At 42.3% G+C, this 27,649-nt stretch overlaps 1 protein-coding gene across 4 annotated transcripts in view; it reads left to right on the plus strand.

Annotated features, from left to right (window-relative positions):
* The first annotated feature begins 3,799 nt into the window (after positions 1-3,799).
* The window catches only part of elavl2 (ELAV like RNA binding protein 2), a 101,794-nt gene continuing 77,944 nt past the window's right edge, over positions 3,800-27,649 (plus strand). For 2 of the 4 annotated variants that reach the window (XM_033017825.1, XM_033017826.1), the window contains exon 1: positions 4,080-4,504. The gene's annotated coding sequence lies outside the window, so the exon portion shown is untranslated. Of the gene's footprint in view, positions 4,505-27,649 lie in introns of all 4 variants that reach the window. The other 2 variants (XM_033017823.1, XM_033017824.1) reach the window with 2 other exon arrangements.

Here is a 27,649-nt window from a genome sequence, read left to right on the forward strand (position 1 = left end):
GTTATGGCCAGGGTTAAACAGCAGAGGCATAAAATCCCACTGATCTCCAAGTACAAGTGGTAAAGTGCATAAACTAAATGTCCAATGCAAGGCTTCTTAGCTGTTGATCGTGGCCTTGAATACTAATCACGTTTGAAAACCTACAAATTCTTCGCTGTGCCACATCTTGTATGTACTATTTGCGTCTCCGAGTATGTATGATCTTTAGAAAACTGATCCCGTATGAGGTGTAGGCTTGATTGCATGGTTGATACGTGCTGTGCGCTTTATAGAAATACAGAATCTTTATTAATCTTTTGGGTTCAAATATCATAATAGCTTGTTTCAACGAAGACGAGTTGAGAATAATAGCTAGAACGTTGATACAGTCGGTTTTATTTTTATGATGCGTTATCCGACTGTCAGTTTGCGGGTCGTAATTACCGTTCCTAAAGCTTGGCTCGCTGCTGGTTTTATTGAGAGAACAATCATTTGTTATTACTGCTAGGTCCAGGACTAGACTGGTCGGTCTATCCTAAATTAGATAGCCCGTCTTTCTATGCTGCCGCCATTTTACACCAGCTCTAAGCAGATCACAAAAGCTGCACAGAAGGAAACGAATTGAAAACTGTTCATCTTGATAATTCGTTCTTCATTTAGTTTTCAGTTTTAGCTATTCATTTGATCGCGATGGGTGCAGGTGGAGGCTTTTTTTCCTTTCGCGACTGCTTGTGTAGTGAAACTACGTGACTTTGAAATATGTAACCACGTGCTTTTATGAAAGTGCCCAAGACAGATGAATTCACTTTGAATCCAGAAGTTACAAGAGTTTGATTAATACTTATGGCATGCTTGAAACTATGATACCATCTTTTCATGGTTGGATCTGGTTTCCACGCAGTAAAGACAGATCTGAATAGTGAAAATCTAGATTAGACTTAAGTAGCTGTTTGTGGAATTATGTGCACTTTTAAAGCGAGTCGTGGATAATATATTCCAGCGAATTAAATTGAAATCAATTGGCGTTGCTCACTCAGCAGAACATCTACTTGGATGCTCATTAATCTGAAAGTGGATGTGATTTCGATGTGAATAATATTCTTGTTGCACTAATGGACGCACCAACTTGTTGGAATATCCGTGTTTCCACGATCACAAATCCTTTAATAAAATTACCGAATGTAGTGGTTTATGCAATTAGTTTATCGTGTGTCCATTATTATCACGGTGTTCTATCGCTTACATTCTCGTAAGTGGAAATAACGGTACTCAAATGTAAATTGTTTTACAGTAAAGGGTAATATGTGGTGTTTCTTTTCCAACCTTAATGGCAATTTTAATATTACAGTAGAATGATACACACTTCTCTGAAAATCTTTGTTTGACAGGATGCTTATACCCATAGTGAGATGGTCTAAGGATGTGGAAACCAAATCCACTTCCGCATGCACGCAACGTTTTGCACAAAGGTTGTAGTTAAAAAGAGAAATGCAGAATATATTCTACAATTTATGTTTTCATATTTAAATACGTTTGGAAAAATCCTGCAGAATTAGTTAGAATTGCAATAAACGAATTGGGAGGAATAGAAAATAAATACATTCCACGTGGGCCCGCATAAAGTCATACATCGAGAGTTAAATTACAATATTTTTAATTTAAAAGTTCATTCAATGTTCTCATTTGGGAAAAAAATGATTTAAAATGTTTCGGGTGTTTTGAAGAAGTTCTTCGTTTACGTTTTTCATTTACGATTATTGAAATCCTTCCGCACACAGGACAGTTAAAAGTTGTAAGTTTTCTCTGTCATACCAGAACCGTTGAGGAATCGTTAGTGTACTGGCTGGTAAACACTGGAACGATCAAAATGATTCGTCCATGGAATTGATCCTTAAAAACGCAACTACCTTTGCCGATGTAATTAATGGAAAGTTACTTACCGTTTGAGTGTCACTTTTATACATATCATTTTGCTGTGGTGAAAATAAAGGCAGTTTCCATTACGGACTGCAAGATAAGAAAACTGCATCAGTACGTCACATTATCAGTTATTGCTTTCTGTTGATTTTTCGCAGATGACTTCCCATCAATATGATACTCACAAAGGCTATTATTTGTCGCTAACCGGGTTTCTGGTATTCTACCCGCGTTCCTAATCGCTGACAATACTGAAATAGGAACATTATTCAAACTCGCATTGTTTCAAATATAGAACATCTATATTCGAGTCGAGTAAACGACTCCAAACGTGAACTGACATCGACAGTGAAAAAGTACCGTGCAATAGAATGGTGTACGAAAACATTAAATTGAGGAGTTATGTTCTGTATAACACACGATTGCATATGCAATTGTCATTTTAATTTACTGGTGCCCTTGATCCAACAGTAACATATTCTCAGGTCGATGTTACTCAAGTTCCCATACGTGTGGAAATGAACATCCAGTTCACAAGGCTCTTGTTTTGGTACCCATGATAAAACGTAGCCTTTCATGTTAGTCCATCTCCTTACACCTCCATTGTTTCGTACAAGCTCTCGTTAATTACTCGCGTTGGTAAGGTTTGACCTCCCCCACCCCTTCTCCGATTTGTTTAGTTGTGTTTGGTCTAAAAACTCAGAATTCGAGATGCAAAAGATCCACATTTGTGTCAAACAGCTTTACGTGTAACGACTGCTTTCTCGGAGCGATTGTAGAATCACCTCACTGTCAGGTTTGATCGTTTCCTCATTGTGGTATGAGCTTTACCCTGTACCAATGTTACATGACTAGTCATACCCCAACGGATATCACCAGCAGTTAACCAGAAGCCTTTTTCATATCCATCATGATTTGATGGGATTTCTTTGCTATGATCTAACGTACTGTAAAAGCAATAGGAGCACGTTGTTGTGCACCATCTCTTTAGCAATGGAATTGTACACTGGCGCGGGCTGCTTCAATGACCCTGTTAGCTCGAATGCACGCAGGAAATGTTGCTTTGTTTGAGGATTTGGGCTCGCTGAAAAAAACCCGTTACCTGAACATATCTGACAGCGGCAACGTTAATAAAAACTTGAACTTTCAGTAATTTATAAAATTACCACATGCAGAATATTGGGATCTACGTTATCAATTGTAATTTGCGTTGTAGGGATGTATCATTTAAAAAACGTGTTTTGCCTCCGCCTAAGATCAATGTCACTCGATGGGTTGAAAGATTGGAAGGTTTACTTTGAGGAAAGAAATTTAGAGCAATAAATTTGAGGGAAGCAATTCTCTATAGTGCACTATGGTTTATTTTCCTCACTTAATGCCAATCTTTCTATATAAATGTATTTACATAATCATTACGATTAAAACGGACTGTACTTTGGTTGGTTTCTACATTTAGTTACGCGACGGAAAACAAGTGACCCAGGAGAGGGTATCGGAATCAAAAATAACAGTAACTTACCAACAGTAAATACAGTAGGGCATTTTCCTATTACAAAACAAAGCTATAACCGGAGGAAATGTGGCAGCTAATTTTTGACACATTTAAAATGAGTGGTTTAACTGGAATATTGAAAACAATAAATCTGATTTGGCTTTTTTTTTTAAAGTGCGACGTTAATCCAAAATCATGATTTCGCTCTTTGTTTTCGGCGAGAATGAGGGGGATAACGTCGCTTCTTCAGTCGTCTGCCTGGTTATGTTACTCAATGATATGGGGGGGAGGGGGGGGGAGAGGGGGGAAAAAGGCAGCTTTGCGTTCAAGCCAACCTGCTTGCGAATAACAGGCTGGGCGGATTCCTCTCTGCTCGACCCCCTCCCTCTCCCTCCTTGCACCCCCCCTGGCCGTGATTGACAGGAAGGCAGGCACGCGCCCGCTCCGGGCCCGCTGGTGGACGGGGACACGAGCTATGCAGCCCGTGGGTGGGGAGCGGCGTCTCGGCCAATCGGTGGCTCCTTCTCCCTCCCCTCCCTCCCCCGAGCAGGGCTGCCGCTCCACCGTATACGTCCGCCGCCGCTGTAGGAGGGTCTGTGCAACGATTGCTGGTGGCGTGCGGGGCCCTGTGCCTGTGCTGTGTTACTGAGCGAGTGCGGATGTGGAAAGGTGTACGGATGCGGTGCTGTTCGGCTCTATAAAGCTGTGCGCGAACACACCTCTCAGTGACAGAAAAAGCGCCTTCTTATTTCTAATCTGCGTCAGACCTCCTTACAGCGGGATGCAGCTGGTGTTTCTGCTGTAGGGGAAGATTTGAAAGCCGCTTTGACGGTCCCGAATTCTTTTGTTCATTTAAGTTATTTTTTTTCTTAAGTTTGCTTAACGTTATATGCTAATTAAATTAATTAGACTTCTCATTTGGGTTGTTTTAAAGTTTATTTTGTGCATTTTTTTTATTTCTATGTTGGACGTTCAGGCACACTTTTCTACCCCAAATTACTTCTATAAACCGCTTTCACTTCAGGGTCTACAGTACTTGAACTATTAATACCCTTTGCATCACCTTTTTTCGTAGAAGGACTGCACTTAACTTTTCTACTTCCTAAAAGCCAGAAGGTAAGTAACCGCTCCATTGGTTTTTGGTTTTAACGTTTTAGTATGAAAATAATTTGGTTTTGAATGGCAATACTCAGTCCGGTGATAAAGTGGAATTTCGGCAATTGCGAATAAATGTCGTTATTCAAGGAAATTATTTTCAAACAAAATCAAAAATAATAGAAAAGGTAGTTGGTATAATGTTTTATGTGTGTCGCGTTTCTTTAAATCCATTGGGTGCAGCCGTGTGGTGGTTAGGATTGCAGGAGCTACTTTATCAAATGACAGATTGTGAAGCCCATGATCTTACAGACTCAATTTTGAATGCTTTGTTAACTCTGCACACAACAGCAACGTATGGTTTGACTTTTTTTAAACAAATGTTATCTCCCACGGAGATAGTGCAATGTCGGTTATAAGGCTATGATAGTATCTAGGTGAGATCCCGTTACATCAGATTGCTATACCGAATGCAGGCTGTTTGCATTTCTACCTCTTACTTTTGTCTTAATCACTCCTTGAGGGGGAGAGATGCTTCGTTTAAGTGGCTTTGTAAATTACTGCACGTGATTTCAATATTCGATGGGTTCCCCAATTAAATGTATTGCGCTGGTCGTTCGGCATACAATTGAATGGCGCTGGCAGTTATAACTAGGAAGGAACTTGTATGGAACGGTTCACTCGGGTAACTGCATCCACGAAAGAATGTTTACGTTAAATATCTTGACTGATGCCTTCGACACGTCGAACTTGAATAGACCGGCCTTTCGGTTGGAAGATCGGCACGTGCGTGGAAGTGTTTTTTTTAAAAACTCTACTTTTTCGAGGTTAAATTAGTGAATTTGAGACTTTCATTCACTGAAATCGAACACCGCCTACACTTGATAGATTTAGCACTATTTAGAAATGATTCCTCTGGATTTGTAAAACATCTCTCATCTGTGTTTTCAGTTCAGAATGGCATTTGCACATTGCCCCTTTCCTTCCAAAACTTGGGTTGAAGAAACTGCCCACTACAGACCTTTTTAATCTAACAATCTCAGGGTGGATAGAGCGGTCGAATGAAGACATTTGGTTCGTACTCGGCTTCAGATCTACTACTTCATATTAAATTATACTGGTTTCAAGTACATGCAAGGTTCGCTAGTCCTATATCGGGATATATTTCGGGACTAGCTTTGGGGGCAGGCTGGAATTGGAATTGTGCATTGGAAATTGAGCGATCGGAGCTAACTGGTGGAAACGGTGAACGGTTGCACCTCGAGGGTTATTTACCATGCCTAGACCGTGTGCGTTGTTCATTCACGACACGTTAACGTATGGTAGAACTAATAGTAAATAGGCCTGCGTTTGCATTTTCAACACGCTTTGCCAGTCGTCATGAGCCCAGAACCTGGCGAGGGGTTTCGGAGGTGTCCTCGGTTCAACTGTGTCGGGCACATGGAGAGGCGCCAACCTCCATCTGCATCGTAATTGTATCTAGGAGACACCGTCGTCTTTTCCCGCCAAGCCTTTGGGTCGTTTAGTAGCAAAAGAATGGAGATAGCCTGGCATTGCAGAATGCATGTGAGATTGGATGGGGAAGGGATGGAAGCTATGCTTGTTGGAATGTTTCTTTTTTGTCAGCTTCGTTTGCAGCACCAGCCCGGCTTGGAACCCCTCGAACGTGGCGTGATCCCCGGGGGGCGCTGGCCGTCGCTCGTGTCTCTCACACCCGGAAGCGGCTCCCCTGACGGAGTGATGTATGGTGGATGGTTTTGGTTCAGGCGCGACTTGTATCCTTTCGGCATCCTAAGCGACATCTCGCATAACTTCTTGCCGGATAGGGATCACTTTATATATATTTTTTAAAAGCAAATGGACTGTGTTCTAAATATTGAGTGAACTTGGATCTATAAAGTTTGACAGCATGGGAAGGGGGCGACGGCAATATCTTGAACTAACCTGTTGAGAATACGGTATAATGAACGTTGTTCACTACTATCAGTTTGATTTTTTTTTTTAAATCATTGTAGTTCGTTTTAGAGCAGTTGGTGCGAGCAAACGAATCTAAAGCGATAGGATAAATATTGCAATGACTAAAGCTGAGCCTTTTTCAGGATTTGGTCTTGCACAATCTAAAATTATAAGGGCTCACCTTAGAACAGGTTTTGGTTGTGATGCTTGGAGGAAGTAAACTTTACATGGAAATAATTCCAAATAGTGTATCTAGACATTCTGAAATGCCACACAAGAAGTCACTATTGGCTGACATGTGATCAGGCCATGCAATCATTGAGGAGATTCGACCTTGTTTAAAAGAAAATGCCTTGCATAAAATACTTTTGGCCAAGTAAAGATGAGGTTCTCAAGGTTAATTCCTCGTATGTTTACTTTGAATATGTTGCACCATTGCATTTGTTCGGAACCTTGGTTATCAGTGATTTCAATGCCAGTGATCCTGTTACTCTACTAGTTTCACCCCACTGGAACTCTCCTTCCTATTTTGCCCCTACACACCAGTAGTACTTGTGCGGTTGACGGTTTGATTATTTCTATACTTGCGGTGTTTCTAGGTACCAACTCGTTTCTTTCATGAGATCTGAGCACAGAAGATAGTGGTTGCAGAGCATTTCGATTGAGGGATTTAAGTATATGCAAATAAGCTTTTGCATTTATTGTTAAAATAACTGACTTATTTCTTAAGGTAGGCTTAGAAACTTTATAGTTCTAGAATTGTCGCAAGAAGCACACATTTCAATCAAGTCTTGTGGTGGATGCAAAGATGTTATGTATACATTTTAAAATCTTGATATACCACTCCAGATTGAGGATTGTTTAATTGCATCATCTTTTCATTTGAAGCGATCAATTTATGGAACAAGATCCTGTTTTGACCAGCACTCAAATGTTCATGATCAAGGATTCCAACCTTTGAAGCAAAGGTCTAGGAAATAACTAAAACTGAAGTGCAATTTATTAGATTTTAGATATTTGGGGAGTTATGGGTAGGATGGATGGTAGGGAAAATATTTAATACAATGTACATATTGCAAATATAAATTAATACTAACAGTGTTAACTCTATTCAGCTGTTAGACTAAGTACATTAGATTTGCATAATTGGCAGTCCAGTTAAATTTATTGCAATCTTGTAAATTAGTAAATTTTCATTGTGCAGTAAACATTTTGTCTAAATTTTAGATCAATGTCTGATGTACTAAATTGTGTTTTATTTAATTGCCAAAATTAGGAGTGATTTTAATCATGGTGCTGGTTTTATTTAATGTCACCTTGTGTTGACCAAAATTGGACTGAATGTTCAACATGCAGGTTGAAACAAATTAGTTGATTTCGTTAATACACTGACTTTTGACTACTTCACATTTGATTTTTTTTTAAATTGCCTCTCAGCATTAAACAGACCGTAGAAGGGTGTGCAGAAAGGCCTGACACACTGCTTCACTCGTAGAAAAGATTTTCTGTACTTTGCCATTCATTTAAAATTTAATCTGTTTTGTCCACTTTAGCAAGTTGCTAGCTATTTCTATTTTCGATGCTTTTCCGGATATGCATTTAATAGCAGTTTGAGTGTTGCGATGAAAAACTTGTTTTCAATACTCCTTGCATGACGGTGTTAGTCTTTATAAGATGGGTTATTTTTGTTATTTAATGTTTTTGCAGACGGGATGAAGATAAATATATGACCTATACCACATTACCACTAACTCTCAGATTATGCCATGAAAGGTTTGGTTTGAGAGGCTAGTTAGCTTGCATAATCACTTTTTCCCATAGGATATTCCTAAAGATATTTATTTGTATGGTCTGAAATCTGAATGTCCCTAAGAATATTCTTAATAGGCATTTGTGAGGATGGATATGATGCATGTATGCGTTCCATCACTTGATTAGATTGAACCATGAACTTGGAGATTAGTGATAGGTATCCTAATGGTTTCAACATATTGTATCAAAATCTGGTTTTAACATAATGATACTTGGTATGCAGTTTAAATTTGCACCCAAAAACAGCTCTTAATAGACCTTGGAGATGTTTGAATTCTATGGCAGAGAGAAGGTCACTGCATATAGTAAAAGCTGGTGTGGACATCTAATCATAGAACAATTTTAAGTTCCTCCAAGCTAGTTTGGAGCCCAGCAGCTGAGGTAATGGTGGAACTTTAGAAACAATATGTCAGAATTGGAGGATTATAGCTATCTGAAGATTGTGCCTGGAAGAATTTGGAAATGGGAATCTGGAAGCACTTGAGAACAGAATTTCAAAATATTTGTCAGATGAGTTAATGTAGATCACTGTATCTGGGTAATAGTTTAAACCAAGTAAATTAGGATGTGGGCTTGGTGCTTTGGCTGGATTTAAATTTAATAAGGTAATTGGATTTAGAGGGCCAATTTGAAGGTTTTGAGGGGAAGAAGTGGGTGGGGGTGAGTGCAACAGAAAATTAAGCCTTTACCATGTGGTGGTTTGGTCCTGTTTGGATTCTGTTCCCCAACGGTGTAAAATGCTGGTTAATTTTGTGAAGAGTTGCTATTGAGAATGATTAAGGTATTAAGTTTTACAAATATAGCTTCGCTTAATGTTGTGCTGGGGAGGGAGATATTTGTAGTGGCAGATGTTAACATGATTGGATGCTACAGATTTAATAAACTTTAATATGTTCAATATGTGGGACATAGGTTTTGCTCAAATCTTCCAGCATTTTGACCTTTTTGTGCTCAACTAAAGAAATCTATCAATGTTCATGATATGGTACGACTTTTGAGGTTTGTGGCAGAGTAATTGGAGATTTAAACTATCGGTCTGTATTTTTCTAGTCATTGGCAAATTTAATAGCACTGAACTCTGAATTCAAAACTCACTTGGATCTCGAGGAAGAAAAGTAAAAATATGGTGGCAGCATCTGTGCAAATGAAAAAACAGAATGTTTCAGACCAAAGACCCTCATTCAGAAAACACTGGTGGTGAAGAACTCGGGTTTTGGATTTCCATCATCTACAATTTTGATTATTGTCCACATCTCTGGATGGCAACAAGAGCTGCTACCAGGCATTAACTGTAGAAGGTGCTCAAGTACCTAGTGGTGATGCCATCAAGCTGATTGGGCAGTCAACCAGATTAAAGACTTGCTGTATCCAGTTATGAAGTAAAAAGCATCTCTTTGAAACTACGTTTTCGGAAGAAAAATACCCAATGGTTATGTACGAGATCATTGTAAAGAGAAATTGTCAGAGAGCAACTGAAACACTTGAAATGTAATAGTTATCTTAAAGATTTGGATATAAGATGGTGCATTTGAGCCAGAATTGGTTATGCCTCTTATGTGATTTGTGCTACATTTTAAAAACTTGGTTATGCTTCATTCAGCAAGGCATAGCATCAGTTTTTGATGGATTGTTAAAATGAAGAATTCTCTACATTGATACTGGGGGAATGTGTGGCAGCATATTCTTTGAAGTTGGGAATTGTCGCTGCATTTTCAGGATTTCCACATTTTTGTCCCAGAAATTGCTGGCAGATGTAATTTATTTTAATCATGAGCTGATGTCCTTTGCATATTGACCCAGAAATCTCTCTTTTGTTGGGAATGTGTAGAATACATTTCACTAGTTCAAGTGTGACACAGCGATAGAGTTGCTGCCTTCTAGCACATAGAACGGGATTCGATCCTGGCTACGGGTGCTGTCTGTATGGAGCTTGTACGTTCTCCCCGTGACATATGTGAATTTCTTCAGGGATCTTTAGTTTCCTCTCACACTCAAGACGAACGGGTTTGTAGGTTAATTGGCTTGATATAATTTTAAGTTGTCCCTAGTGTAGGAGGATTGCAGATTGGTGTGGGCCGAAGGGCCTGTTTCCTTGCTGCATCTCAAACTAAGTGTCATTCATGAAAGAAAAATCCAAAATGTACATTAACTGATCCAATAGAAATAATTGATTCTTTTTCGCAGCTAATGAAAAAACCTGTCAATAGAATTGCTGATTTTGTGATGACGTTTTGTAAGAATTTGCTGAACTTTGACGTTGCTACAGGCTCTTATGTTAGTGAAGCTGGTCTAGTGTGGAATAAGTAAAAGAACACTGCTTAGTGAAAATGTCTGCAGCACAATGTTTGTCGTTCCAAAAGCGCCATTACAAATGATAATTTCAAATAAGAAATTTTAACAAAGGAACACAGTTGATGACACGATTCAGCTGCATATCTTTACAGTGAAATGCGTGGTAGGTGCTGGGAGAAAACGTGGGTGGGGTTAGGTCTCATGGATGTTGGGGGAAGAAAGTTGAACAGAATAAAATATAAGGAAATTGTAGTGTGAAGTCACCAGGGATTAAGTGGTTGGGACAATTAAATGATAAGCATTCTGAAATAAATGAAACTATAGAAAAACTGGTGAGAATGGAGACCTGTTAAGTATTTGAAATTGGTATTTGATCTGTGTTTGTAAAATTAAATATTTCTTTGGATAAGGTGTGGGCATTTTTAACAAGGAATTAATAAATGTTATTGATATACTTTTGGACTTGTTTTTCACCTTATTTCTTCAATTGGAACTTTTATTAAAGATGGTGAAATAAACTTGGTGGAGGGTACTCGGCAATTGGTATTTGGAGAAAAGTGGGGTTAATATTTTGGCCTGGTGATCATTAGAAGTGGTTCTGACTTGGCAAAATTACAATTAATTGGAAAAGTGAGATTTAAAGTGAATTAAAATTATGGGTTAAATGCAAAACTAAGAGCTGATTGTTGAAATGTGGAATCAAGTCTGTTTGTTTGGGTGATTCATCAGGGCATCAAATTGCTGAACCCATTGAATAAAGTCAGAGACGACCATTTGCAAATAAGTGAGTGTAATGAGAATTTGCTCTTACTGGCAATTTGAAATGAAGGTCAAAAATTATAAACAGCAGTTCAGGCAATATCTGCAAGAAGAGATACAATTAAATTTTCTGGTCGCAGACCTTTAATAATCATCAAAGATTAGGGTGGCAAAGTAGCACAGTGGTAGAGTTGCTGCTTTATAGTGCCAGTAGACACTGGTTTGATCCTGACTACAGGTGCTGCTGTACGGAGTTTGTACGTTCTCCCCGTGACCCTGTGGGTTTTTTCCGGGATCTTTGGTTTCCTCCCACATTCCAACGTTTATGTACACGTTTATAGGTTAATTGGCTTGGTATAAGTGTAAATTGTCCCTAGTGTGTGTAGGATGGTGTTAATGTGCTGGGATCGTTGGGGGAGGGGGGGGGGTGTGTGAAGGTGGGGTGAAGGGCCTGTTTCCACGCTGTATCTCTAAACTAAACTAAAAATAATAATTTATCTTTTACCTCTTCCACAAATGCTCCTTGACCTGTTTCCAACATTTTAATTGTAAATTCAATTGTAATTCTAATACTGGATAACCGTACAACTCCTTCAAAAAAATATTTTTTTTCGTCTTATTTTGCACTTATGACAGATTTATCCTTCTGCAGAGATCTGTGGAACAAGAGGCAATTTTTTGCTATTTATTTAGCCTTATGAAATTGTTTGGTTGTAATCTGAGTTCCTGAATTAGCCCATGATAAAATATCCCTTGCGTGGCTTGACAATTGAATAAGGACAGTTCTGGGTTTTAAATATGCTCTCACTAGATTTGCTAAAAGTTAGATTTAGTGACTTTGGGAATCTTGCTGTTTCAAAGGATCAATATATTGTGGTGCTCGATGCTCACGATGCCAGGAACAGCACTTCGGCTGGAATCTAAATGTTGAGTTTGTCGTGTGTCGAGGTGTTTTCCCCAGTACTACCCCATTAAGATCCTGATCAAGTCAGCTCTCCATCGTTGCACCCACAGCAATGAATTAATATGTTGCTACATGGTGTTGCTTTTAGGGCTGCTTGGGCCGATTGGTGCAACTGCTCATTGCGGGGACTGTGGTGTATCCTGGCTTGTATGGTGAATATGGACCATTGCTGGAGACTGGCAACTCCTGCTCTGTGTTGCTAGATTGCTGGGGTATTATGATTCCCTTGTAACCCCCTCTTAGAATGTGTCAGAAGCCTCTATTACCTTGGCTGAAGATTTCTTTATGGTTAGTTTTCTGGTTGCTGCCCTATTTAGCTTGTCACTGGTTAAATCCCTAGATGAGGACAGTTGCCCACCCAAACAGGGACAGCCCTTCATCTTGCAAGGGACCATAATAGCCAGGCAGTCAACACATGGAGAAGGTGTTGCCTCTCCCCAGCAATGGCCCATACTTGCCATGCTCGGATGCAACCTAACTTGCACATTTCATTGTGGAATAGCTGCACTGTTTGCCCCAGTCCTTGTAGGTGACCCATTGCATTGGTGGTTCATTCCACATCGAGCAATGTGATGATGCGATCACTGTTTCGCTGATTGTTGGAGAGGCAGCGTCTATGTTTAGCCCGAGTGGAAATCTTAAGAGGTATAAACTTGCAAGTCTGTGTTTTGCTCCCAGCACAGCAGTCACTGCAGTGATTCAATGCTGTGTAAATTGCACATAGTGGGGTACCGGCAGGTGTATAATGAATGACACGTATATAGTAAAGGGCCTGTCCCACTTTCACGACCTAATTCATGACCTCTGCCGAGTTTGCCCTTGACTCGTACTCGCAGCATGGTCGTAGGTAGGTCGTAGCAGGCCGTGATGCTAGCCGTAGGTACCCGTGGCATCAAGTAGGTCGGGCCGTTTTTCTAGCATGATGAAAAATGTCCACGAGTGAAAAAAAGGTTGTGATTTAGGTCGTGCAATTATGCTAGATTCCAATATCTGGTTCTTTGTCTCCATGGCACTGTTAAGTTTATCTGCATGGCGGTACTCAGTGTTTGTTATTTGCATACAGCAGAAAATGTGGGCTCTTGAATTGATCTCCTGTGGGTTCTCTTAAGTTTCCAATCAGTTGTGACCACCTCTCCACAATGATGTTGCTGAATTCTTTATTAGCATTGATATCAACAATAAAAATAGAGGAGGTGGAGAAGCTTTTCAGAGGACAAAAGAGCCGGCAATCTCCAGGACCTGACAATGTTTCCCCCTCTACTTTTAAGCTCTGTGCCAAACAGCTGGCATGGTCTATACAGCCATTTTTAATCAGTCCCTGCAAACATGTTCTGTCCCTGCCTGCTTCAAAGTCTCCACTATAGTCCCTGTACCCAAAAAGGCAAGGATTACTTGTCTTAATGACTACAGGCCTGTCGCACTGACCTCTGTAGTCATGAAGACACTCGAAAGGCTGGTGCTGGCCAAGCTGAAAAATATCACAAACTCCCTGCTGGACCCTCTACAGTTTGGGCCAATCGGGCCAATAGATCTGTGGATGATGCAGTCAACCTGGGCCTGCACTTCATCCTACAGCACCTAGACCGCCAGGGGACCGATGCGAGGATGTTTGTTGATTTTAGCTCTGCATTCAACACCATTGTGCCAGAACAACTACACTCCAAACTTTCTGAGTTGACTGTGCCTGAACCCCTGTCAGTGGATCACCAACTTCGTGACAGACAGGAAGCAGCATGTGAGGCTGGGAAAGTACATCTCGGACCCGCAAACACTCAGGAGCACCACAAGGCTGCGTACACTCTCCTCTCCTCTCTCTACACTAACGACTGCACCTCCACAGACACCTCTGTCAAGCTTTTCAAGTTTGCGGACGACACAACCCTGATTGGACTGATCCAGGATGGGGTGGAATCTGCCTACAGACAGGAAGTGTCACAGCTGGGGTCCTGGTGCCGTAGCAACAACCTAGAGCTCAATGCGCTTAAGATCGTGGAATTGATTGTAGACTTTAGGAAAGCTCCCCCTCCCCTCACCCCACTCACCAACAACACTGCAGTCACATCTGTGGAGTCTTTTAAGTTCCTGGGAACCATCATCTCCAAGGACCTGGCTGAACCGACCCGACCAGCTGTGACCTGCGCCAGATAATGGCAGAACGGCATCTGAGATTGCAACGGACTCGAAGAAGATCATCTCCAAGGACCTTAAGGCTACCATCGACTCCACAGTCAAAAAGGCACAACCGAGGATGTACTTCCTGCGGCAACTGAGGAAGCACAATCTGCCACACGCAATGATGGTCCAATTCTACATGGCCATCGTAGAGTCTGTTCTCGCCTTCTCCATCATGGTCTGGTTTGGCTCAGCCACCAAGCACGACACCTGGAGGCTGCAGCGAATCGTCCAATCAGCAGAGAAGATTATTGGCTGCAACCTTCCCTCCATTGATGAACTGTACACTGCAAGGGCCAGGAAGCGAGCGGGCAAGATCATCTCTGACCCCTCGCACCCTGGCCACAAACCCTTTGAATCACTTCCCTCTGGAAGGCGACTCCAGACTGTCAAAGCTGCCACAGCCAGACATAAAAACTGTTTTTATCCACGAGTAGTTGCTCTACTCAACAGCCAAAAATCTGTAGCCTCCCTTTGATCTGGTATTTTGTTGGTTCACATGCTTGATCAATGGTGTTTCATCATTAATGTTTTATTATTATTAATGTTTAGTGTTTTCAGAGTCATTCGGAACTGTCACTATGTCATGTTACTTGTGGGCGGAGCACCAAGGCAAATTCCTTGTATGTGAATACTTGGCCAATAAACTTACTTACTTAAAAGTAAGGTGATTGTTACAAATATTTGGAGATTTATGCCAGATGGTGGCTGCTACTTATATACCCGTACGCTGCCTGGATCTTGCTGCACGATTAAAGGTGTTGCACTTGGAAGGGAAACAAGTATGCTAAGAGTTACCTTTTCGATTATCAAAACCTGCGTTAAAAAAAATGCAATTCCTTGGTTTTGTAAATCTGGGATCAAGAGTTGGAAGGCTGGCATCAAGAGTTGGACTCATACTGGATGGAGATTCCGGCATAGCTAAATTTAACAAATATTAGTTTTTAAGTCTTTGGTTTGCAGTGTCAATTCCTTTATTGTTGTTGGCTTCAGTGTGGGGAAAAATATGAATGAATTATTATCAAGTACATCTTGGTAATCTTTTTGGACATTAATCAATGTTTTACCTTGTTTATCCAACACTGTCCAAGGTTTACATTTTGAATAACATTATACATTCCTTTGGAGCTTTCACACCATCTTGTAGACATTTTAGGATTAGCATTTGAAGAGTGTACTACTTTAGCTAGAATGGAATGGTTTAGTTGACTATCCTGAGATGAGAATAAGTAAATGCTTAAGCTATTGAAAAGCGTGTGTGTATATAGGCTCGGTGGACTTTTTCTCTGCTGTATCTTTGCATTTCCTCAAATGGGAACTGTTAGATAAGTAAGCTCCAACTGACTAAAGCTGGGTCGGTATCCTTTCAACCCCTTTCTTTCCTGGTAGTAAAGAGCATTTGGCATGCGTAAGTTTGAGGTAAATCTTCCTGGTCCGTGATGCTGTAGGATGGGGTATTACTTGCTTGTGTAAACCAGCAGAATAACATAGTACAATAGGAAATAGGTGACGTTTCGGGCCGAAACCCTTCTTCAGACTGATGGGGGGTGGGGGGGAGAAGGAAGGAAAAAGGGAGGAGGAGGAGCCCGAGGGCGGGGGGGGGGGGATGGGAGGAGACAGCTCGAGGGTTAAGGAAGGGGAGGAGACAGCAAGGGCTAGCAAAACTGGGAGAATTTAACGTTCATGCCATCCGGACGCAAGCAACCCAGGCGGAATATGAGGTGCTGTTCCTCCAATTTCCGGTGTTGCTCACTCTGGCAATGGAGGAGACCCAGGACAGAGAGGTCGGATTGGGAATGGGAGGGGGAGTTGAAGTGCTGAGCCACCGGGAGTTCAGGTAGGTTATTGCGGACTGAGCGGAGTTGTTCGGCGAAACGATCGCCCAACCTCCGCTTAGTCTCCCCGATGTAAATCAGCTGACATCTAGAGCAGCGGATGCAGTAGATGAGGTTGGAGGAGATACAGGTGAACCTTTGTCACCATGGATGTCCAGTCACTCTACACCTGCATCCCCCACCAGGATGGCCTCAAAGCCCTCCGGTTCTTCCTCGACCAGAGGAGCAACCTATACCCAGCCACTGACACCCTCCTCCGCCTAGCGGAGTTGGTCCTCACCCTCAACAACTTTACGTTTGACTCCTCCCATTTCCTCCAAACACAAGGCGTAGCTATGGGCACACGCATGGGCCCCAGCTACGCCTGCCTCTTTGCCGGGTACGTTGAACAATCCTTGTTCAATACGTACCAGGGCCCCATCCCCGACCTCTACCTCCGTTACATTGACGACTGCTTTGGGGCCACCTCCTGCACCCACACACAACTGACTGACTTCATCCACTTCACCACCAACTTCCATCCGGCACTCCAATACATCTGGACCATTTCCGACACTTCCCTACCATTCCTTGACCTCACCATCTCCATCGCAGGGGACAGACTTCTGACCGACATGCACTACAAACCAACTGACTCACATGGCTATCTGGACTACACGTCTTCCCATCCTGCCCCCTGTAAAGACTCCATCCCCTACTCCCAATTCCTCCGCCTACGCCGCATCTGCTCCCAGGATGAGACGTTCCACACCAGGGCATTGGAAATGTCCTCGTTCTTCAGGGAACAGGGATTCCCCTCCGCCACCATAGATGAGGCTCGCACCAGGGTCTCATCCATACCCCGCAACACTGCTCTCTCTCCCCATCCCCGCACTCGCAACAAGGGCAGAGTCCCCCTAGTCCTCACCTTTCACCCCACCAGCCGGCAAATACAACAAATAATCCTCCGCCATTTCCGCCACCTCCAACGTGACCCCACCACTCGCCACATCTTCCCATCTCCCCCTATGTCTGCCTTCCGCAAAGACCGCTCCCTCCGCAACTCCCTTGTCAATTCTTCCCTTCCCTCCCGTACCACCCCCTCCCCGGGCACTTTCCGTTGCAACCGCAAGAAAAGCAACACCTGTCCCTTCACCTCCCCCCTCGACTCCATTCAAGGACCCAAGCAGTCGTTCCAGGTGCGACAAAGGTTCACCTGTATCTCCTCCAACCTCATCTACTGCATCCGCTGCTCTAGATGTCAGCTGATTTACATCGGGGAGACTAAGCGGAGGTTGGGCGATCGTTTCGCCGAACACCTCCGCTCAGTCCGCAATAACCTACCTGAACTCCCGGTGGCTCAGCACTTCAACTCCCCCTCCCATTCCCAATCCGACCTCTCTGTCCTGGGTCTCCTCCATTGCCAGAGTGAGCAACACCGGAAATTGGAGGAACAGCACCTCATATTCCGCATGGGTTGCTTGCGTCCTGATGGCATGAACGTTGAATTCTCCCAGTTTTGCTAGCCCTTGCTGTCTCCTCCCCTTCCTTAACCCTCGAGCTGTCTCCTCCCATCCCCCCCCGCCCTCGGGCTCCTCCTCCTCCCTTTTTCCTTCCTTCTCCCACCCCCCATCAGTCTGAAGAAGGGTTTCGGCCCGAAACGTCGCCTATTTCCTTCGCTCCATAGATGCTGCTGCACCCGCTGAGTTTCTCCAGCATTTTTGTGTACCTTCGATCTTCCAGCATCTGCAGTTCTTTCTTGAACATAGTACAATAGGTGTCTTTATTTTTGACCAGTTACCAGGCCATATTTTTTATTAAACTTTGTGATGGATGTTTAAGCTAAATTTTAAATTGTGGATAGCATGAATTGAGCCATAATCTATTTTTGCTCAACTCCTATTTTAATTTTCACCTCTATGAACAAAACCTTGCCTTAAGATTGTATTGTTTCATACCCCAAAACATGTGTAATTGTAGTTTAAATATATCTAGAGTTTAGTTATAGAGATCGAGCGAAAACAGGCCCTTTGGCCCACCGAGTCCGCACCGATCAGCGATCCCTGCACATTAACACTATCCTACACACACACTAGACTTTTTTAAACTTATACCAAGCCAATTAACCTACAAACATGTAAGTCTTTGGAGTGTGGGTTGAAACCGAAGATCTCAGTAAAAACCCACAGGGAGAACATACAAACGGCACCCATAGTCGGGATTGAACCCGGGTCTTCGGTGGTGCAAGCGCTATAAGGCAGCAACTCTACTGCAGTGTCACCGTGCCGCCCCAGTTTGATCTCCGTTTGGTTGGTAAAGCCGTACCCGCCAATGGGTTCCTTACACGTCCAGAAGTCCATAGCCAGAAAATGCACAAATCTTTATGAATATTTAGAATTCAGTTGTATGTGAGCTCATGTGTGTGAATGTTCACAGATCAGGTGTTTGTAAACCAGTGGCTTGTACATTGTGTTGGTGTCATTCAATCTGTACTGACCTGGTATTATAGTAAGGAGTTGGACATTGTTCAGACAAATTGAAAACATTTTGTGGAAGGTGTTTTCAACATACCCATTTGAATAGTATTTTCTGTAATTCTAATGGTATTTGTGTAGCTTTTTTTTTTTTTTAAATTTCCGAGGAGATTTAATGATTTTCCAAATGACCAGCCGGTTAGATTAACGTAAATGTTGTAAATTATCTGTATTCTAAGGATAAGGGATCTGTGGATAGAACCCAAATTAATTGCTTAAAATTAATTTGAATATAGCAGTATCTGAACAAGGTTTTTAAGTTATTGTACAGATTATTCGACTTCAACTTGGTTAATATTATTTTCGGGCAAAAGTACTACTGTTAAATAAAAGACAAATATTGGGCACACTTGGCAGGTCTGGCAGTATCTGGAGAATATTTTGGGTTGATGACTTTAAATCATGATCTTTAATTGGAAATGTTGGTTGTGTCTCTCTGTATAAATGCCTGGTCACCTGAGTATTTCCAACATCTCCAAATTTAGTTTTCCCTAGTAATACTATGAACTAGTTTAATTTTAATAAAAGCATACTGATATTACAGGGAAAGATCAATGTCTATCGTTGTTAAGGGTGCCAGTTACTAAGTGAGTGACTCTTCAATACAAGTCTGATTATTCAATAATAAAAAGTGTATCAGTTCGAAAGAACTTCTTAATTTGGGAAAATAATATGGGATGATTGCCTTTTACCTAGTCTTTATCAAAATGGGTAACTTTGGAGTTGGATTGGCATGAAACTGATTGATGGTACACCTGGAGCAAATCACTTTTTCACACAGCAATGCATGTTTATCCCATCATTTAAGAAATCGTTGGACAGGTACATGGATAGGACGGGTTTGGACAGTTATGGGAAAGCGCAGGCAGCTGGGACATTGTTGGCTGATTTGGGCGAGTTAGGTCAAAGGGCCCGTTTCCACTATATCACTCTATGACTGAGTGATTAAATTCTAGTTCATTCTAGATGCTTTGGACAATAGTAGAAAGTACAGTTTAGTGCTGTTGGTAAATGAATGTTCAGTTCTTGGCATTAGATGTGAAGCATTAAAAAAAAAGTGTCATGGTTATGCATTTGGTAGAGAATAAAAGCTAAAATCAGCTATTCAGTAGAATTTTGCACTCATGTAATAGCCTTGGAGCAAAGTGTAGAAATGCAAGTATAAGCAGGGAGTCTGAATGATGACTGAGCATTGGTATAGGTTTATGAAGTTTACTAGATTCAAGCAGTAGATTGCCCAGGATCTGTTGTGACCACTGTTGCAGGTCTGGATCAAACGTGTTGTCTTTCAACAATCTTATTTTATAAAATTCTGCATCGGGTGATATCAGCACTCATTTTATAATTATTGTGACTGAGAATATATTGATGCCTCATTATAGTAACGTGGAAATAGTTCATGAATAGAGGCTAAGAATTTGGATGTGACTATTTCTGACTTGGTAACTAAGGTATAATAGTGGATATATGATCGTAATACTTTGTGGGTATGTCTAAGGACTGCAGACTGAAATTATCTATGTTTAACCTGTGAGATGCACAAGCATTGATAGTTCATGAGGCCATTGGTTAACAACAACTATCAGTGCAAATATCAGGACTGACTATACAGGTGCACAACCTTTTATCCGGAGTTCCGGAAACCGAAAAGCTCCGAAAACCGGACATTTTTTCCAGGATGTCATCTGCACACCAAAGCTCGTGTTTGGCGCCAAACTTGACCCGAAACGACCCACGGTCAACCCAGGTCTGTACTACTGTAGCGGCTGCCTCCTCCCCGGAGACCGGGGAAACTTTAATTCTTAGCCCCCTACCTGGGCGGGGAGCAGGCAATGCCTTACCGGGTCGCCGTGCAGTAAGCTCCGGAGCGCTGTGGCCGCCGACTCCCAACATCACGGAGCTGGGGTTGCGGGCGTCCGGCCGCGGGCGGCGCTGGATTTTGAGCGCCGCGCAGCCAGGGGTAGAGTTGCCGGGGTCGGAGCTCCAACCGGCGCCGCCCGCGGCCGGACGCTCGCAGCCCCCAGCTCCGCGATGTTGGGAGTCGGCGGCCACAGCGCTCCGGAGCTTACTGCACGGCGACCCGATAAGGCATTGCCCGCTCCCCGCCTCTCCGACCAGGTAGGGGACTAAGAATTAAAGTTTTCCCCTTCACCCCCCCCACCACATAAAATCCCTCCAAACTAACTGACTAACATTTAAGCAATGATTTACAATGATTCCCCGGTCTCCGGGGCGGAGGCAGCCGCTCCAGACTTTTCAAGCCGCCCGCACTATCTACCTAATCTACGCTAAAAATCTTCCATTCGGAAATCCGAAAAATTCAGAAATCCGAGAAGTGTCTGGTCCCAAGGCTTTCGGATAAAAGGTTGTGCACCTGTAATACCAAATTAGCTCAAATAATTTGGTAAATATTTGATAATAAATGGAAAGACTTCTGAAGAGAGCTTTAAGGTTTTCAACCAAGATTTGATTTCCCAACCTGCCTCGCATCAGGATGTTTAAGATAGAATTGCAGATGCTGGAAAAATTGAACGTAGACAAAAATGCTGGAGAAACTCAGTGGGTGAGGCAGTATCAGAAGGAATAGGCGACGTTTCGGGTCGAGACCCTTCAGACTGATGTCAGGGGGGGGGGGGGGGGGGGCGAGCGGGGAAAAATAAAGAGGCGGAGACAGTAGGCTTGTGGATGAGCTGGGGAAGGTAAGGAGGGAGAAAGCAAGGACTATCTGATATTGGAGAAGACAAATGTTCGTACCGCTGGGGTGTAAACTACCCAAGCGAAATATGATGTGCTGTTCCTCCAATTTGCGCTGGGCCTCACTCTGGCAATGGCGGAGGCCTAGGACAGAAAGATCTGATTTGGAATGGGAGGGGGAGTTGAAGTGCTGAGCCACCGAGAGATCAGGTTGGTTATTGCGAACTGAGCTGAGGTGTTGGGAGAAGCAATCTGCGCTTGGTCTCACCGATGTAGAGAAGTTGACACCTGGAACAGCGGATGCAATATATGAGGTTGGAGGAGGTGCAGGTGAACCCCTTCCTCACCTAGAAAGACTGCTTGGATGGAGTCGAGGGGGGAGGTAAAGCAAGAAGTGTAGCATTTCCTGCAGTTGCAAGGGAAAGTACCAGGGGAGGGTGTGGATTGGGTGGGAAGGGACGAATTGACCAGGGAGTTACGGAGGGAACGGTCTCTGCGGAAAGCGGAAAAGATGGGAAGATGTGCCCAGTGGTGGGATCCCGTTGGAGGTGGCAAAAATATCGGAGGATTATATGTTGTATGCGACGGCTGGTAGTATGGAAGGTGAGGACAAGGGGGACTCTGTCCTTGTTACGAGTGGGGGGATGGGGAGTGAGAGCGAAGCTGCGGGATATAGAGGAGACCCTGGTGAGAGCCTCATCTATATTAGATGCGGCGTAGACGGAGGAATTGGGAGTAGGGGATAGAGTCCTTACAGGAAGCAGGGTGGGAAGAAGTGTAGTCCAGATAGCCATGAGAGTCAGTGGGTTTGTAGTAGATGTCAGTCAGTGGTATGTTACCTGCGATGGAGATGGTCAACGCTGCATCTCCACCCAGAATGAGGTGTTCCAGCCCAGGGCATCAGAGATGTCCTCATTCTTTAGGGAACAGGGGTTCCCCTCTTCTATTATAGAAGTATACCTTGATGAAAGCTATCAAAACAGTATGAAAGCAAAATGACTAAAATGGCAAATTAGACTTTATTTTGAAGCAGTTTGGCTTTGAAATCTAGCTATTATCTTTTCACTGTGCACATTTTTTAATATGTGGTTACAGTGGTTTCTGAAAATCTGACCAGGCAATTCTGCATGTAAAACCAATTTTAAAATCATGTACATTCCATGTTGGAATGAAGCCATCCTTAATGAGTATACATTTGGAGCTTTAATATAAAAATTGTTCATGAAACAAGCTGTCAGTGGGCGCAATAGCCAGTGAACTTTAGTAGCTTGGTTTTTTTCCAAGCAGGTTAAACTTCAGGTAATGGCATAGTGTAGAAGACCTACCTATGGTGGGCTCAATTTATTTATCAGTCTCTTTTTCACATTTTTCTCTAATTCTGAGATTCTTCAATATGAAGACCCTGGGATCATGACTTTGTGCCTGTACAGTCAAAGAAAATCCCTTTACTTCACTCTATACCCATGACTGTAGCCAGATGCAGTTCCAACTCCATCTTCAAATTTGCTGATGGCATCACCATTGGTGGACAAATTACAAATGACAATTTAGAGTATCGGAGGGAAATTGATCGACTGACCAAATGGTGCCAGAACAACCATATTGCTGTTAACATCAGTAAAACTAAGGAAATGATTGACTTTAGCAGTGAAAGGCTGAAGATCTACAAACCTGTCTTCATCGATGGATGGTGGTGGAGAGATTCAAAACCTTCAAATTCCTGGGCATCTGTGGCGCAGCACATTGATACAATCATAAAGAAAGCCTATCAACGCCAATACTTCCTTGGAAGATTGAGGTTATTGCTATGTCGATAAGTACTTCTACAGGTATACGGTAGAGAGCGTATTGACGGGCTGCATCACGGCCTGGTTCGGTAACATGAATTCCCCAGAGCGAAGAAGATTGCAAAAAGTGGGAACACTGCTTAGTCCATCACTGATACGGTCATCCCCACCATCAAAAGAATCTACAGCAGCTGCTGCCTAAAGGCTGCCAGCATTATCGGAGACCCACACCATATTGGTCATGCTCTCATTTGACTCCAGTCTTCCGAAGAAGGTATAGGAGCCTGATTATGTTCAGGAACATCTTCTCAACAACCATCAGACTATTAATCACTAAACCTTCAGCTAATCTCCAAACTACATAGACTTGGGGGCATTGTTTCTGCCTTTTTACTTTTTATTTGTATATGTTGAACCTTATTGTTCTGGTGTTTACAGAGTAAATGGTGTTCCATTTCAGGACATATGATAATAAAACACTAACTCTTGAATATCTTTGGAAGCCCCCATTACTTTTGGCTGTATTACATTTCTGTCCATCACTGGAAGACTCATTGATCTCTATTAGCATTTAGTAAAAGCTAATGAGTTTTTTAGGCCCTTCAAATGAAATGCAGATTTGATTTTGCCATAGAGGTAATTTTAAATGGAGGTCATTTTCTGAACTGAGTATCCCAAAGGAAACTGATCCTTTACTTTCCATTAGAGATTCGGGTAGAAAAGACAAGTCATTTCTGTTTTGAAATTGTTTGATTTGTTCTGGCACTCCCCTCATCCCTATTGCTATTTTACACTCCAAACTTGATGGGATTATTCAGAAATTTATTGTACAGGTGTCCACTTGATCCAATGTGATCCCATCAAGCAAAAATGAAATTTAAAGTCATTTTTGCCTCCCAGCTCATCATCCAATGCCCTGCTCTTCAATTGCTTAGTAAGATACTTTTTAAATTTTGGTAATGCTTTTCATCTTTGTCACCCGTTTCATTTCAGGGATCCTAACACTGATTCCTTTGAATTATGTAAAGTGGCTCACATCTGATGCAAAACGACACTGATTTGCTGGGGAAGCATTATATTTGTAGGTAGACATCATTGATATAAAGAAGTGCATCATTAGCTGACTGAAGCTTGGATTGCTTGTAGCTTCCAATATTTGAATCGTTTTTTTTATCGAAAAAAATCTTTATGCAGTAGGATTTCAAGTTGACTTCAATTTTAAGTATAGCTTTGCTGTCTTCAAGAAAAAAAATTGCATAATCTTCTATATTAGACAAAGGTAAATGCTTGCATTTAAAAGTTGGTTTATTTTGGCATATGGTGATAAGCTTTTTGGTTGATTTCAATGCTGGTTGCAAACACAATTCTCCTGCACTTGGAAATCCAATTTGCTCATCAAATACAATTTTCCAGTGTTTTATAGATTATGTATATTAAGCATTTTGTTTTCAAAAGCATTTGTAAGAATTATTAACGCACATATTTTTGGAAAGACTAAATTCAGTATGTTCTTTTGCTGAATTGAGAGTCTGGCAGAGCTACTAAACAATGTCCACAGATTTGCAGGTAAATCTATTGGTATGAGTGAATGTGTGGTAAATCCTTTTGATGTGTAATTTTGCTCATACTTCTGCTTCTTTAATGCACCATTAGGTCAGAACTGAATTATGTTTGTTCTATTTTGGTGCTGTTTCAAATATACAGGTCTACTGCTGTTTTTCCCCTGACAACTGATGGTGGGGCCCCCTTAATCCGGACTGAAGCCCCTCTGAAAATGTGGTGCCTAGGCTGGGTGATGTGGCCGATCTCAACCTGATGTGGCCGATCTCAACCTCATTGGGACCTACGTGTCAATCGCCGGGTTGAATTTGCTACCTGCGGTCAGGGCTTTGGAATTCCGGCCAAGCCGGAGCCAGCAGATCCATTCCCATAACTGACTTCCGTGGCCGACTTTGCGTGTCTCAGTCCCCCAAGGTCGTGACCTCTGTTGGTCCGGCCAAACTGATAATCCAGAAAAGCGCTGTAACCAATGGTGCTGGAAAATCAGCGGTGAACCTATACTTGATCACAAATATAGGAATGCATTTCGTTTTGGTAACATTAGTTCGCAATACCATCAGTCTAGTCTAACTTACAGCAATGACTGGACTTGGTTCGTTCAAAACGATTAACATTTGTATGAATCGTTCTTATTTTGAAACTAAGAGGTACATAGCAGGATAGACAGAGTCAGTAGATGCTGTTTAGATTTTCAGAAAGCCTTTGATAAGGTGCCACATGTGAGGCTGCTTAGGAAGTTGAGAGCACATGGTATCAAAGGGCGGATACTAGCATGGATAGCAGGTTGGCTGGATGGCTGAAGGCAAAGACTGGCAATAAATGGGACTTTTTGTGTTTGGCTGCCAGTGACTAGCTGAGTTCCACAGGGGTCGGTGCTGGGCAGCTACACTTCACGTTGTAATGGTTTGGACGAGGGGATTAAAAGCTGTGTGGCCAAGTTTGCGGATGATTCGAAAATAGGTGGAAGGGCATAGTAGTGCAGAGAAAGGACTCTGCAGAAGGACTTGGACAGATCGTGTGAGTGGGCAGATGGAATATAGTGCAGCAAAGTATGGAGTCATGCATTTTGGTAGTAGGAATAAAGGTGTGAACTATTTTCTAAATGGGGAGAGAATCAAGAAATTGGAGGTGCAAAGGGACTTGGGAGTGCTGGTGCAGAATTCCCAAAAAGTTAAAATGCAAGTCGAATCGGTAGTAAAGAAAGCAAACTCAATGCAAGCATTTATTTTGAGGGCTTGTGTACAAAAACAGAGATGTAATGTTGAGGCTCTAAAGACACTGGTAAGGCCGCATGTGGAATATTGTGAGCAATTTTGGGCACCATATCTGAGGAAGAATGTGCTGGCTCTGGAGAGGGTCCAGATGAGATGATCCAAGGAATGAATAGGTTAACTTATGAGTGTCGGCACTGAGCCTGTACTCGCTGGAGTTTAAAAGAATGAGGGGGGACGGCATTGAAACATACAGAATAGTGAAAGGCTTGGATAGAGTGGATGTGGAGAGAATGTTTCCACTATTGGGAGAGTCTAGGACTAGAGATCATAACCTTAGAATTAAAGGACCTTCTTTTAGGAAGATGAAGAGAAATGTATTTGGTCACAGGGTGGTGAATCTAGAATGCTTTGCCACAGAAGGCTGTGGAGGCCAAGTTGGTGGATATTTTTAAGGCAGAGATAGATTGTAATGGTCATATTTACAATTGGAGGTGTGGGTTCGATTCCCACTTCTGACACCATGTAAATATGACATCTACACAACACGTAATTTAAGATCATCTTTAATCCACATACAGACTTGACAGCATGTTAGTAGTCACTGCCTCCTGTCTGCTACCAAACTGCATATCAAAGGAAGTAGTTAATATAAATGATACAGTAAGGCGGCGTTAGTGATGCTAACCTATATATGATTGGTTGCATGCATAAACTAATCTACAGTCATGGGTGTCAGGAGAATGGGGTTAGGAGGGAGACATAGATCAGCCATGGTTGAATGGTGGAGTGGACTTGATGGGCCAAATGGCCTAATCCTACTCCTATTGCTTATGACCAATAGTACAATAGTTTAAATAAAAATAAACTTTCTGATGTTTCATTCCAAATTCCATTCTCCAGATGTTTGCTCTCTATTCTTGCATAGGATTTTGATGCCACTGTCTTGAGCAGCAATTATCACACATCCATAATAGCTTTAAGGTAGCAGCTCGTCATTTGGACAACATTTTGTTCTCTGTTGCTGTTGGATGGTTTCAGGATTTCTAATCCAGAATCTGGTGTTTTTTTTAATCTCCAAGGTGAAAGTTGGAGAATTCTTCAGGTTCCATTGCAACATGACAGTTGCCTGCCTTCTTTCAGGTGTGGTGGTTGTGGGTTTAAGAAGTCCTGTTGGTGCCTTTGCAATATTTGCTGATATGCAGAATGCAGCTACAGTTCTTTGGTCGTCCAGTGTGATAATATTTAAGGTGGTGCATTAGGTGTTTGGCAAGCCAGTTGCTACTTGAGTGTTGGACTTTCTCGCAGGCAAATGGGAAATATTCAGCATACCCTTGATGTGAACATGTTGCATATGCTTTGCTTCTTGGGGAAACGTATAGTTTGTTACATTCCCAGTCTCTGATCTGCTCTTATCAATTGTGGTATGTGGCTCATCTATTTTGTTTCCAGTCAGTAATGGTACTCTTTTGTGGGTTAAGGTTAGGGGGTGCTCTGTCCTGTGAGATTTAGGTTCAATACAAAATGTCGTAAGTTTTTCATGAGAAAATAATTCTAAAATTGTGTGCTGTTGTAACCCCAAGCATAAAATGCTTGAAGATTCAGTGCAGC

The sequence above is a fragment of the Amblyraja radiata genome, chromosome 3 (genome assembly GCF_010909765.2).
Source record: "Amblyraja radiata isolate CabotCenter1 chromosome 3, sAmbRad1.1.pri, whole genome shotgun sequence".
In the NCBI taxonomy this organism is placed as follows: domain Eukaryota; kingdom Metazoa; phylum Chordata; class Chondrichthyes; order Rajiformes; family Rajidae; genus Amblyraja; species Amblyraja radiata.